Raw genomic sequence first — 13,200 nt, 5'->3', positions numbered from 1 at the left:
CATTGTGTCACTGAATTCCTGTAAATGGTATATCAAACAATTTCGTTAATAGTTAATCAAGACGTAAAAAAAGCCGCGATAGCGCGAGATACGGCTATACCGTTGCATTACAGGATGCAAATATATATATATAAGAGGACTCAAGATACAACTGTGTAATCCAACAGTGAAACTATGCCCTATCAGTTTGTCAGCGCCGGAGAGTTACAAGGGAACTAGAAGTATTTGCACGTATACCTATTTTTATACGTATTGCGTGTGCAAAAATGGCGCGTTGCTAAAATGCTACAAGTTTCAGCATATTTGCCTTTACTTATGATTTTCTATTTGGCGACCCTAGCGCCAGTTACGTTTTCATACCGTTGGCATGAAAGATAACCAGTCGACATTGGCTTGATTACTGTGACCCGCTATTAATCTCTGTATTCTAATAATTGTTTAACAATAATCTGAGTTCTGCTATGATGTAGAACAGGGCTAATGGGACTGCTTATAGAAAAAAGAATTGTCGTCGCTTTGAAGCGTCACGCGTCTCGATTTTGATACGCGTTGTTTCCAGTCATCGAACCTCCTATAGCACTGCCCAAAGCCTCGAGAGTGTTAGATCGGTCAAGTTTTCGAGCATCGGTAAAAACGTATTTCAGTTATCAATCACGAAGAACGTATGTAACTTGAATAATTGCGCTCACACGTTACACGGGAACAATCCTTGTTAAGTTGGCGCGCTGCAAAAAATCGTCTCAGTAATAACGGTTGAGCCTGATCGATCTCCATCGTTACCGTCGCTGTATCATCATGCTACTGACTGACCAGTCTGTTGTCTGATTTCGCATAGCTCCTTCCTGTCAGTTTTCGTGTGGCCCGCATTACAACACGATACGTTTTTCATCAGCAACTCACATTAAGGCGAACGCATAGGTTACGCGAATAGTTAGCCTGTTGGCCTGACGGTCATGAAGCTGCTGCTGTTATCTCCGTACAAACTAATATCTGTGCGAGACGATATAGGCGAAATGCTCTTGAGACATTTGTACCGGGCAGAAGTAGCAGTAGTAGGGGGTCAGGCCGACGAAATCCGTCTCATTTTGCTCGCACAGTTTTCTCGTCTTTTGTGCGCAATTTCTCAGACTGGTCCGTTTGCCGCTATTTCCCCGTGTCCTATCCTTAGTTGACAAGACGTTCCGAAGTTCACTGTGAGCGTAAACTGTACAACATTTGATGCATTGATAACTTCATGCGCTGCTGGATTACAAGCTAATATTCGGTGTTTAATCAGGAACCAGTTGGTTTTTAAAAATGAAACACTTTTTGATCTGCCGGGATTCGCAGGGTTAAGTCACTTTTCGTCTTGCTTCAGTGGGGTGCTGCTGCGCAGGTGCACCACTTCATCTACGACCACCACTTTCCTCGCAGCGGATCCGTCTTCAAGTTTGTCTCTTTTTTCAGTCCACCCCGCTATTCCTGGCTAACCTCCCTGGCGCCAATGTTGGCAGGAACTTGGAATTCTCGATTGCTCGTACGTTGGTTCATTTCCGTTTGGTTTCCAATCTCGCTAGTAAGGCCCCAAAAATCTCCTATTTTATCTTCGAGGAAAGCTGTTCTTCTCGATCCTAGAAACTCTCTTGGATAGGCTTAGGTCCGCTTCTAACACTCGGTCGGCCTTCGCTCAGCAGGGGCGTTCGGAAAGTTTTCAGATAGTTTAAATTGTTTCGTTCCGATGGCTCTAACTTCCGCTCGAGTGGCAGTGGCGTCCGCGTTGGCAAACTTTGGCGGGTGGAGGAAAAATCGGTAAAGGGCGTTAGGTTAGAGAGGGGTTAGGAGTTAACAAAGGGTGGGTTTTTTTCAAACCGGCTCTTTCCCCTTTCCATCTGTCCCCTCCTCAATGCGTGTATCATTGGGCTTCTACACCCGAAGTCCGCAAGGATTGGATCCCTCTTTTTCCTTTTTTGCCCGTAATATTACAGCCAGCGTATTGCAACGTCAACACAGCCGCCGCTCACGAGCGAGCCGATCGTCGTCGATTCTGCTGCGTGTAAAGTGTGAGATTTGCGGATCACAAACGTGCTAATGAAATTCCGCTTGCCATCTGTCCTGGCGCAGCTGCTGACTTACCCATACAATTGCTACGACCCGCAGCGACTACCGTCGTAGTGGCGTTCAGAACACCACAAGAGAGGGGGGTGCGGCGGAGGCGAACCACCGCTAGGGCACAAGGACTCAACTAGACCAAGACGATAGGGGAAACTACTAGCACGGAACGGAAGAAAGGCACCGAAGCAAACTTGGTCGAAAAACCAAAAGTTTGCCCATTCAGAAGGGACCGGCCGATCGTTTAGGGACAAGGCAAGTGAACTCGTCCTGGGCCGACCGAGCTAAAGATCGAAAAAGCAAATGCAGCTGAAAGAAATAAAAAAGACAAAACTCGCGCGGCTGTCGCTTAGTTCAGTTAGTGCACAGCGATGACAGCAGGAGTACCACAAACCCCGGGTTACAGCTGCTAATTCCAGTACCGGCGAACAGCCAAGAAGGGCACGACAATTTTAACGCTAGCAGTGGAATCTATCATATTAATGGGACAATTGGGGATTTATACTCAACTTGAAACTACGTCCAAGCCGAAGCGACTAACAGGGTTAAGCTTGAACCTTATGAAAGTTCAGACCATGGCATATATGGTAATTCCAACAAATCAGCCAGGCAAAGCTGGAGTCATATGGATTATTTCTCTTTCGTGATTTACCTCACTTGAGCAGGATGACCAACAGCATTCGCTAAGATACACTGTGTCCGCTCGCAATGCCTATTATGTTATGATACTCAGCTAACGGCGTCGGTTTCGTTACCTCTTCGAGCCGCTAATTAATATTGACTAATCCACGCTATCCTTGTTTTACCTTATGCAAACCCAATATACGTAATAGACTCAGGATCTGCATTGCTACTCTCGTATAATTTCATCGACAAACGAATACGAATCTATTTCACGTCGCAGCTTACTCATCGGGCTTAATTGCTCCTTGGGCATTTGTAAGATTCTCCACCATCCATGGCATTATGCGTATTTCGTATATGTACCGTTCCATGGCGTACCCATATGGTTGTGGTATGTATTAACATACGACTCTTAGTAAGACGTCATCTTCTTTTTCAGCATTTTGAAGATTGCTTTTTCGCCTCTTTTTTTAAAAGCTTCGGCAGTATTCCCCATGATAGTATGCGCCCCCTTTCTGTTAACACGGCACCCGCCCTTAGCCGTTGTCGTCGCCTCCCATAGAGCAGACGACACTTGGCCGTAGCTGCCGCTGTTACTCCTATTGTAGCCGCTGTTACGCTCGTCCCGCTCGATAGTCATCGTCATTGCTGGTGTTGTATGGCGTCGCTACTAGCGGTTGTGATGGGGCCGGCAGTTGCTGCGGTGCGCAGCCTCAATAAACGTCCCGTCGCCCTCTCAACGAAGAGTTTGGCTTCTTTTGAAAGTGACAATACGACGCAAAAGCGAACGACGGAGAATACAGGGTAAGAGGAAAAGGCGAAACTTGCCATTTTTGGTTTGAAGCGAAGAGCGCCACCATACGTCTGCTTCGTATGTGTAGTAGCGCCGCGGGCACATTATAGCCCGGCGTTCAATGTTGTCGAGCGTTGGCCCTCACTGCGGAGGCGAACGCTGCACGGCTGAAGTTGTTGTCGGCGACGACATATTCGTGCCGTCTTGCCGTTGTTGTTGTTGTTGTTGGCACATTATCCGTTCCGCTGTTATGCTCGCGTTATTCTCTGGCGGAATGGCTGCGTCTAACCGGACCGAAGCCAATCTGCAGGCTACGATAGGTTCAGTAGTCTTTCGTCAATTCCGGACAAATGAAGCCTACTGCTTCCCAAACATGCAGTTTGTTAGGCAGCTATCTGTGAGTAGTGGTGTTCAGATGAGAATAAGTGAGTCTGCATTAGCGGTGCAAAGTTCAGACGACCCATCAGGGACGTTGTCTCATCTAAGTGGGCACCCTGCAGATGAAAACGAATTAGCGTTGCGGTATAACAATGAGAACCGAATGCTGAAGTGAAAAGGACTAGCGAGTACACTCATTACAGAAGGTCATAGCGATTAAAAAAAACGCTGATACACCATAGTACTTGTATAATCGAAGTTCCAGCTTATGACAGTATTTTCTTTTGTTCTCATGTTATATTTTAGGTAGAACGGAAATTTGACGTTGGAGGATAGGTCCAGAACTGGCGGCTCCAAGGCTATATTGAAGGGCAATCAACTCTACTACCAACTATTATATTCTGACATTTGAAATTGCGGCTAGAGTAACAAAAATCACTAAACATTCTTTTTTTTTTCTTACGGCTCGTGATAAACATGCACCTTGTATCCATAAGTTTCGATGTTCAGAGGCGTTGCATGGATATGTATGTCCGAATTTTACTTTATACTAATTCGCGTCCCATGATATAGGAGTCCCATATGTGAAGATTATTGAATGAACGATGATTATTTACACTGCGAATTGTTTATATCAAATAAAGGACACATTTTCTTCATTCTCTCGTCCTTTTCGCTCTATGATCCCACATTAAACTCAAGTAGCTTATCGATTACGCAGCTGGCTCATGTGGCTGTTTTTACACACGTTAGTACAATATGCAAACGTCAAACGGCCGCATGTTCGAATGGCCATAAAAGCCAATTGGCTCCCGCCGCAAAGATAAAAGGATGGTACCGTACTCACTCTTCTATACACTAAAGAATGAAAACGCTGAGCGGAACTGGTTGGCTTGATCCGTAGTAGTTGTGGATTTCGGAGGAGACGACGGTGGTGCATGGGTTTGCATCTATTTAGAATCTGTCGCGCTAGGTCATAGACATTGCCTTCCACCAGGTAGCCGCCGCCATCGTCAACGTTGTTGCTGTTGCTTTTCCGTTATCTTCACCATCGTGCCAATTTCGCCTCGAACGGATTCTTCCGACATGTTATCATGTGTCGCCTATGTTCATTCGACGTTTCTTTTTTAGACGAATGCCCAATACGCCACTTGCTTCTGAACATGCTTCACGAGGCTGCCGGGGCCCGGCCTATCCTCCTCAAACCGTCTTGCCTTTTTTGATTTCTCGTCCTCTCGCCCCCGCCCGTCCCAGGTGTTACTTATCGAGTGTTTCAAAAGCTTTCCAATATGCGGCAGCACCGGTTTATCCACAGTTGTCACCAAGCGCCGGTGACATTTCTGGGGACGCTGGCGTCATACTTGCTTAGCAGGGAGGACAGAAAGCTTACCTCAGCGCTAGTAGCAGCAGCAGTTGTGATGGTGACAGTATCTGTACGAGTATAAAACGTGGGGAAAAAGGTGAGGGGTTAGGGTGAGTAAGAGCGCATCTCTTTTCAGGCTGTCATTCGCTTCTGCTGTGTCTCCCTATCCGCTGAGTGGCGGGACGTGAACGATGGGTTGCGTAGCTGCAGGCAAGACTAGCCCGCATGGATGGAACGAAATAACACGGGCGATGGGGCGTCGTAGCAGTTGGTGACAGTGCTGGGAACGTCGTTATGTCGGTGGTGGGAGTGTTTCACATCATCTGGTTTTCAACGGTATGGGAACAACGACAAAAAATGAGAAGAGTGCAGTTTGCACTGCTGGCAGCGATCACCAGCCGCGCAGACGTATTTCAAGCGTACACCCGCTGCCACCCATTCCTATGCGCTGATAAACAAGCGCAGGGACAGATAAGGTGTCTTTTGAGCATACACCTTGAAGTTTTCTTTGCTCCCGAAGGGGATCCTCTTCTGCGGAGAAAAGTAATTTGTATGTAAAAAAAAACACGTCTTAATAAAAAGCAAAAGTGTCAGAAGGCAATTTTAGATTCCCCAAGAATATTAGTCGTAGGTTATCCAAGCGTTTATAGTTGTCTATCAGTTTTTAGCAAAACGGCCTTCTTTTCGTGCTCAGGTTAGCGACATCTACGAGTTGTTGCTTACAATTTTTTTATAGCTGAATCTTAAGTTGTCCGAGTTATCGGCTGCTTAGGCGGTGACAGGACTATGTGAGCTGAAGTTTTATCGGATTGGCAAATGGGACAGGTTCTGTGTCTCATTCTACCCAGAGAAGACCCCTCAAAGCTCAATGAAAAAGGAAGCGGGCGGAACAGATGAGCGAAGTTGCTACAATTGCTGACGGTGCCCTCGGCATCTATCATCAGCTACATACCACGTTTCGTATAGGCTCACTCATCTTAGGCGTATCGAGTCTTGATGCAACCCTAGGGATTCTGCTATTTCTACGTAGCAGTCAGAAAGATGTCATTTGCGGATCGAGACTGGTCGGAGCTTGGCTTACGTGGCGTTCGTAGGCTCTATGGGGCTCGGGTCCACACCCGTACCCTCACCTCCTCCTTAGTTCCCATTACTGGCTGCCTTTTTGCTTGCCTGCCAAGCCCTAGAGTCGCATGACACTAACAGAAAACGAGGGCCCTTACGTCGATAAGCGTATCGCCCTTCTTGTGTGTGAGCCGCTACAGGCTTCAGCGGTTCGATCCATTTGGTCGGTCTCACATTGTCATCGGCAATAAATATAATTTACTTGTCGCTCGATGGCTTCGTAGTGTCGGACGGTCGCTCGCAAATGGCACTTGCCCGCGTCGATACTGCTGTTGTTCCCCTGGTGACTGCCCATGGTCACACAGTACGCTCGTGGCGTCGCATTGCAGGTTGGCCACCGGGCAACCAGTTCGCCGCGGCACCTCGGTTGTCCTGTGCCTCGCGTCGCTTTGCGCAGTTCCATTTTCGTCACTTGCTTCGTTCGTCCACCCGGTCGCCAGCAAGCTTGCCACTGCCTTTCGGCCAGCGAAGAAAAGGTGGCTAGTTTCTGAGTATTTTAAAGATTACGTTTTTTTGTCTCGGGGTCTAGCAATGGCGAAGGGACGGAAGCGCCGTTGAATTCTATATCCAGAAACAAACAGACAACAGCCAGCAGCATCGAAGGTCTGTCGACACGAAGGATAAATGCTTTGTTGTTATAGCTCCTCGTTATTGTCGTCATTATGGAACAAATCCGTTGTCGTGGAGTGAACACGCTTTTCGTAACATAGATCTGTTGTGGAGAAAGTGAAGGGCGTGTCAAAAGTTCTGTTCCTGACTTTAGCCTCCATCGCCATTTGGGTTTCAGCATTGTATATAGTGGGCCGGTGATACATGTACAACAGAGATGAGCGTCACTGAAGAGGTCATGAATATCGAGTAACAACAGCAGCAAGACGTCGCTTGGCCCCTAGCTTCACCTCACCAGCTGCGCAGCGAGCAGCGGCAACGACGAAACAAGCCCGCCTAGTCTGAACAGCGAGCGCTACTTAAAATTGGCTCCTTCGTTGGTCATTTGTTCCGTCATCTCGTTGACGTCGTGTGCAAAAAAAACCCGAATGACACCTAAACGACTCGATAGTCATGTTGACGCTTGTTGTAGTTTAGTAGCAGAAATTCGACGGCATGTACATCGAGCAAATACTTGCGGGTAAGTATCGCCAATGTGAGCGTTGGTTCTTCGAATTCTGTTTCCGATGTGCTCAAAGACATTTGATGTAAGGGAGGAGGTTGTGGCTAAGTCGAAAGTACAAGAGAAATGGCGCGAATGAGGCAGCCTGGAGAACCGTGCGTTTTGCCGGCTGAGCTGCTGGCTATATTTCAACAGCTACATTCCATCGAAAAGTGCGTCTCGAGCGAGCCGGGTTCTTGTTCGACCTAACTTATAGAACAGCTATATATATAGTTTCTTTAGAAGAAACCTATCCGTATGTATGTCCTCTATGAAGTATACCCGTCCCAGCCAAGCTTTCGTCCCACATCGCCTGCATTCGTGCAGGTTGTTCGCAACTTCAGTGCGACTTCCATGATTTAGATGACGTTTTCTTTAAGGTCTAACACCTCTTCACGTAGCGGCTAGGTACGATACCTTGGTAAAAAGAACACTCAAGAAGCTGAAGCAAGCAGCAGGTGACAGTAACGTAAATGGAAACCTTGCAAAGAAAGGCAACACTAGAAAATCCCTTTTCTTAAAAATTTCAAGGATTCCATATTGAAGTTCCAAGATGTTTATATTTAGAGGAACACCTTTGGCATCCAGAGAAAGAAGATAAAGCTATTTAATCCACCCATGTTCCTCAACTTCACAAAAAACTAGCAAGATCCTGCACTTCTCAATGCATCATATAATGAATTCGCAACCGTTTATTGCCAATTGACAAGGTAAGCGGGCAACCCTACAGAACGCATAGCATGGCCGCTTCGCTGGTGTCTTGAAGTCTCCTGACGAATATAGACGTAGCACACCAACGACTGATAGTACAAAGACTAGCCAGGAAAAAAAAAGGGGTTTATCATGGGAGATGAGAAGCAGGGTCTGCTGGCTTTGCGATCCCACAGGTTTGCAGGGCTGTAAGTCACCGAGGCGGATTCACGCTAGCTTTATACTCTCTCTGTTCGTAGTGGGCTCTTGTTGCATTCGTTCTGTAGCGTGTATTGCCTAACTATAATTGGATTGTCTGCAGTTTTTTCAGCCACGCAGTATTGGAGGATGTGGAATCGGGAGAACCGGTGGGACTAGCCTTGAAGGCCGCCACTTCTCAGCTCTGCCTGGTCGTCAGTCGTACGATGACTGTACCGAGAAGTAGAAGAACAACGTAAACCCGAGAATGGGACAAGATAGGCCGAGATAGGCCTATCTTGTCCCATTCTCGGGTGTTGTGTGTACTTGTCTATGTCTGTGTGAGCGCATGGGAATGGGCGAAATCTGTCCTTTGCAAAGACTGTTCGCAATTTAATGCCTATGCTTCTTCCGCGTCGGCCAAAAGGAGGCCATAACAATATCAGCACCGCTGGTTCGTTCAGTGCCTCACTCAGTCGTTCTCTCTTTCTACACTGCTGTAGTGTTACTGCTGACGATTGTACATGCAGGTGTGTCCCTGTTTTGCCCGCCACCAGCTGCAGCCTTTTTCTTAGCCCGACCATAGGCTAGAGATCTGCTAAGTGGTCTGCAAGCTTCCGAAAGCCTTTGCCTCTACCAGCATTCTATAAAAGCCTGCATAAATCGCTAGCCGTCTATCGCCGACGCCATCTCCGCCAGGCACCGGTTCCTTTTTCTTCCCCCTTTTTTTCGTACACATTAGCCCGCATCACTGTATTCGTCGACATTCGTCGCGTTCTATGTTTGTACCGTGCATAAGCGTTTTTATCTATTGGCAAGCATCTGCCGTCAATTCGGATCGGTAGCCGACTCCTTCTGTCTCGCCATTCGTTTCCACCCGACCAACAAGAAATGCGCAAAAGCTGTTTGCGACAGACCTGCCCGGCTACGATGGCAGCCATCCGGTCTCTCGCTTGAACCCTTACCTCCATCCACCGACTTATCGTCTTCGTAGTCGACGAATAAGCAGACGCTCAGACAGACAAGCCATCACCGATGGTGTAACTAGTAAAATGTGCGACCAATCAGAAAAGGGCAGAGAAGAACAACAGGGGTAAGGGGATGACGGGGAGCCTAGTTCCTCCAGCCCATCCGCGCGCATCAGCCAGTTCGTTTGACAGTTGGTAGTAATTCCGATGAAAGCTCGCGCACTTCTCGATAAAACGCCAGAGCTCGGCTGTTGGGCTGTGGGGGATATTCTTGCGAGCAGGAAAACTGCTGGCAGCATCCAGCAGACTGGTCCGCGTGATAGCTTAATAGGTAACGTATTTGCCTGCTAGTCTTAGGGACACGTAGTACTCTAGGTTCGAATCTGGGTGCAGACGAACTTCGTTTCATTATGGGAGCCAGCCATCTGATGGGATGCCTAACGGCGATGCCGGACGTAAAACTCGAAACCTAGAGGTCTAGCAGGCTGAAGCCACCTGTGGAAAGGAGAAAAAAGTGAGTTTTTAAGCACACGTCACATTTAGCATCAGCATTGAAATCATGGGAGATCTGCAGATAGAAATAGATAGACATACATGCACACAAAACACACGTTACCTGCAAGTGTATGCGAATGAGGTGTTGAATAGTACTGAAGAGAGCGGGGCGTGAGGTGCGAAGAAAATAAATTAAAATGCAGTAGGCTGCTTCAATCCAATGCCAGCGCAAGTCACAGTTTCTTTGACATATAGGTGCACTTCAGCGTTAAACCGATTTCCTTGGTTTCCACCTTCTGTTTAAAAAGCTGGCGTTCTTGTGCTCAATTGAACAGTTGTTCCTCTTTCTCTATCTATGTCACATTTTCTCACAGGATTCGATTCTTGTCTCATGCATAGTCACTGCAGTAGGGCCCTTCCTGGTTGTCACAGCCATTTGACAGATACAGATTCTGAGAGCCGAATTACCTTAATAGATCGGTGCAGTAACAGTAGCTGTACCCAAGATGCCTACGCTCGATACCATGCTTATCTAAAAGCTAGCTAGAAGCAAGTATAATTAAGCGTTTTCGTTTCACGGCTTTGAAACTTGTTGTTATTATTTGGGAAGCTTGTTCCTGCGATAATTGATCGGTTGACTCACGTCAACAACAAGGACAGAGCAATCTTTATTGATCGCCGGAACGGGTATAGGTTCGAGTCATTTAGCACCAAAAGTTAGAACGATATGTTCATCTATTGTATTACATATGCCAAGTGTCACAATGCCATATGTTATCATGTCCATGATAAGGTAAATGGCGAAAAGTTGAGACTGATTAGATAAATCAAACTGCTCACACATCTGCCTTTTTCCCTGTCGATACAAGAACAGAGGGCTTATTCAATAGAGAATAGGCCACAAAAAGAAAGAGTACTACCGCCACTATCACGACTACCATTCCTTATAGCAAAAAAAAACCTGCCCTGTACTGCTCTCGATCGGCATCTGCTAGCTTTATCAGTTGTTTCGTGTCGATAGTTATCTGCTTGTCTTCTAATCTAAGCCCTCGTTTGACTGTCTCTCCGTCTGACGGCTTTTCCTTTTCGGCATTTTTCGTGCCCGTTCATTAAAGTGTATATCATCAACGTCGTCATTGCAATCGCGTGCCATATCTTTCATTGTTGATTAGTTGGCTAGCTGGCGTCTGTGATTCTACTTTTTTCAATAGCTATTCTGTACGGCATTCCCCCATTACAAATCATATTATATTTCTTGCTGGGGCGAATGAAAAGGCTCACCACGTCGTCGAAAGCTCGTTTTAGTGCTAGGGAAAGATGAAGAAGACGCCGATGCGGAAAAGTAAGGGGAAGCAAGTTGGCTGACATCTGTTATGTTGCTCAGATACCCGGCTCTGAGCTATTGTTACTGTGACGACAGCATGGCAACCTCGGCTGCAAAGCCGCCCACAGCCTTGGAAACTGAAATTTAACGGTAGAGAATTGGTATTGTGGGTTTGAAATGGGAAAATAACAACAACGATACGGCATATATGTGTATGTAAAGCTGAGCATAAGGTTTGTCACTGGCAGGTTATATCACGTTTCAGTTTTGAGATAGATAGGTCATAGCTTCTTGCTGTTTGACACGGGAGAAACATATTTCCGCTACGACAGTCAAAATGTCAGAGACCTCTTAACGTCTATTCGGAAAGTCTAACCGTGTCTTCAATTGAAACCTGAACGCTGACTGGGAAACGGAGATAAATCCGCGTACATACTTTATTGACATATGCATCTATTAGATCGGCGGACGTACCTATACGGTTTACAATTGGCAAAACAATGAATAACGTCGAGAACCTGTAGATACAAAAGTGTCTGTGCGAGTACATTCAATAAGTTGCCAAAGAGTATTGCTAGTAACGTGCACGTACGTAGATTATTTATAATAAAACATGCAAACAAGCTACGTGCGTATTGTTGTTCCGCCTGAGAATTACAAAATCATACTACAGGTAGATGTGCACGCTCACTGGTGAGACCGCCGGTGAAAATGCTATTACTTCATACTTTTAGTACGCTCATCGTAACACGATTTTACTCTCAGCACTTGCTCAGCCAAGTAGGACGCTGCATATACCAATAGCTTTGGTTTACTCGATAGTATGTTGGCATTTCTACATAGAGGACCGAAATTTAAGAGGGGTTCTAAAGGACAGATATCTAGAAGTGCCATTTCCGCATTGGTTAAAAGTGCTAGCTCGGCAAATTTAAGGTTAGAATATGGGAAGGTCGATTGTCTCTGTTTGACTGTCGTAGACGGACATTGTGCTAAATTCGGCGTTTCGGAAAATTCATCGAGGTCGAAGATATCCCCGCAAAATGATATGTATGACATAGCATGGCTTTGAGCGAATCACTTGAACTATTTATAATTCCTAGTGACTGAACTGTAAATATATGTCGTATAATATCGGAAGCGATTCTGAATTACTTTCAGAAATGCAGACACGACTAATTGTAATGTAACGGCCTTTCAGGAGGGCTTTCTAGCCATGCAAGACAGTCGCCACTAATGTTTACCTTTACGATTCCTGATTAACGGTGTCGCTTAGCGATCTCTGATTTCAACGCAAGTTAATATGAATTAACTTACGTACGAAGCACTCAACTTAAGCTATTAGGGCCAATTGTTTACCTTGTATGCTTGTGAAAGTTAATAAACATCATTAACTAAGTTCAAGCAGCTCCCCTCCGATGCTGGAAAAGATAATTACCGACACCATCGCTTGATTAGTTAACCAACAGTTTCCGTCTACGACTAATTAATATTGGCGCAAAACAGACTGCTTCTTTATCTTCGGGATAGAAGCTATTGGAGTGACTTCGTCGATAGGAGCTGAAGATTTCAAACAGGAATCCTTTGCGAGCTAAGAATTCTGCTCTTTTTTCACATTTTATGTTTTTTTTTTACGTATATATTTCGTTTGCGCCTGCAATTACCTGCAACAACCTTCCCACATTTCAGTTTTCATAGGGTATTATATAAGATTTCGCTGTGATTCATTCCGATTCAGTTGGCCTTTGTAAGCGATGACCGAACATAGCAATGGATCATAATGTAGACTTTTGCTCTCCCCTCCGCGCTTTCTCTGCCGTTAAACTAAGCAATACCCTGACAGGTCTTTGGCTTCTACGCCTTTCCGTACGGTAGTAGATATACAATGCGCGACAGCATATGGATTATTTATATTGTACAGTTCTGTGTCTGGGAATGCCGACACGAAAGCAATGAACAGACTAACCGCACAGAATAGGAAATTTTCCTGCTGCCTCTTACTCCCAAAAT

The 13,200-nt window shown here is 46.0% G+C and overlaps 1 protein-coding gene and 1 long non-coding RNA gene across 2 annotated transcripts in view; both read left to right on the top strand.

Annotated features, from left to right (window-relative positions):
* The window catches only part of LOC111259433 (uncharacterized), a 321,535-nt gene that overhangs the window by 90,172 nt on the left and 218,163 nt on the right, over window positions 1-13,200 (top strand). The gene's annotated exons all lie outside the window — the stretch shown is intronic.
* On the top strand, window positions 3,623-4,542 carry LOC111259435 (uncharacterized). The gene is made up of 2 exons (XR_002679636.1): window positions 3,623-3,902; window positions 4,190-4,542. It is a non-coding gene; the product is annotated as an uncharacterized LOC111259435 (long non-coding RNA).

This window comes from Varroa jacobsoni, unplaced genomic scaffold (genome assembly GCF_002532875.2).
Source record: "Varroa jacobsoni isolate VJ856 unplaced genomic scaffold, vjacob_1.0 scaffold_330, whole genome shotgun sequence".
Taxonomy (NCBI): domain Eukaryota; kingdom Metazoa; phylum Arthropoda; class Arachnida; order Mesostigmata; family Varroidae; genus Varroa; species Varroa jacobsoni.
Note: the sequence above shows the minus strand (reverse complement) of the source record. Positions and strands in the feature narration are given on the sequence as shown.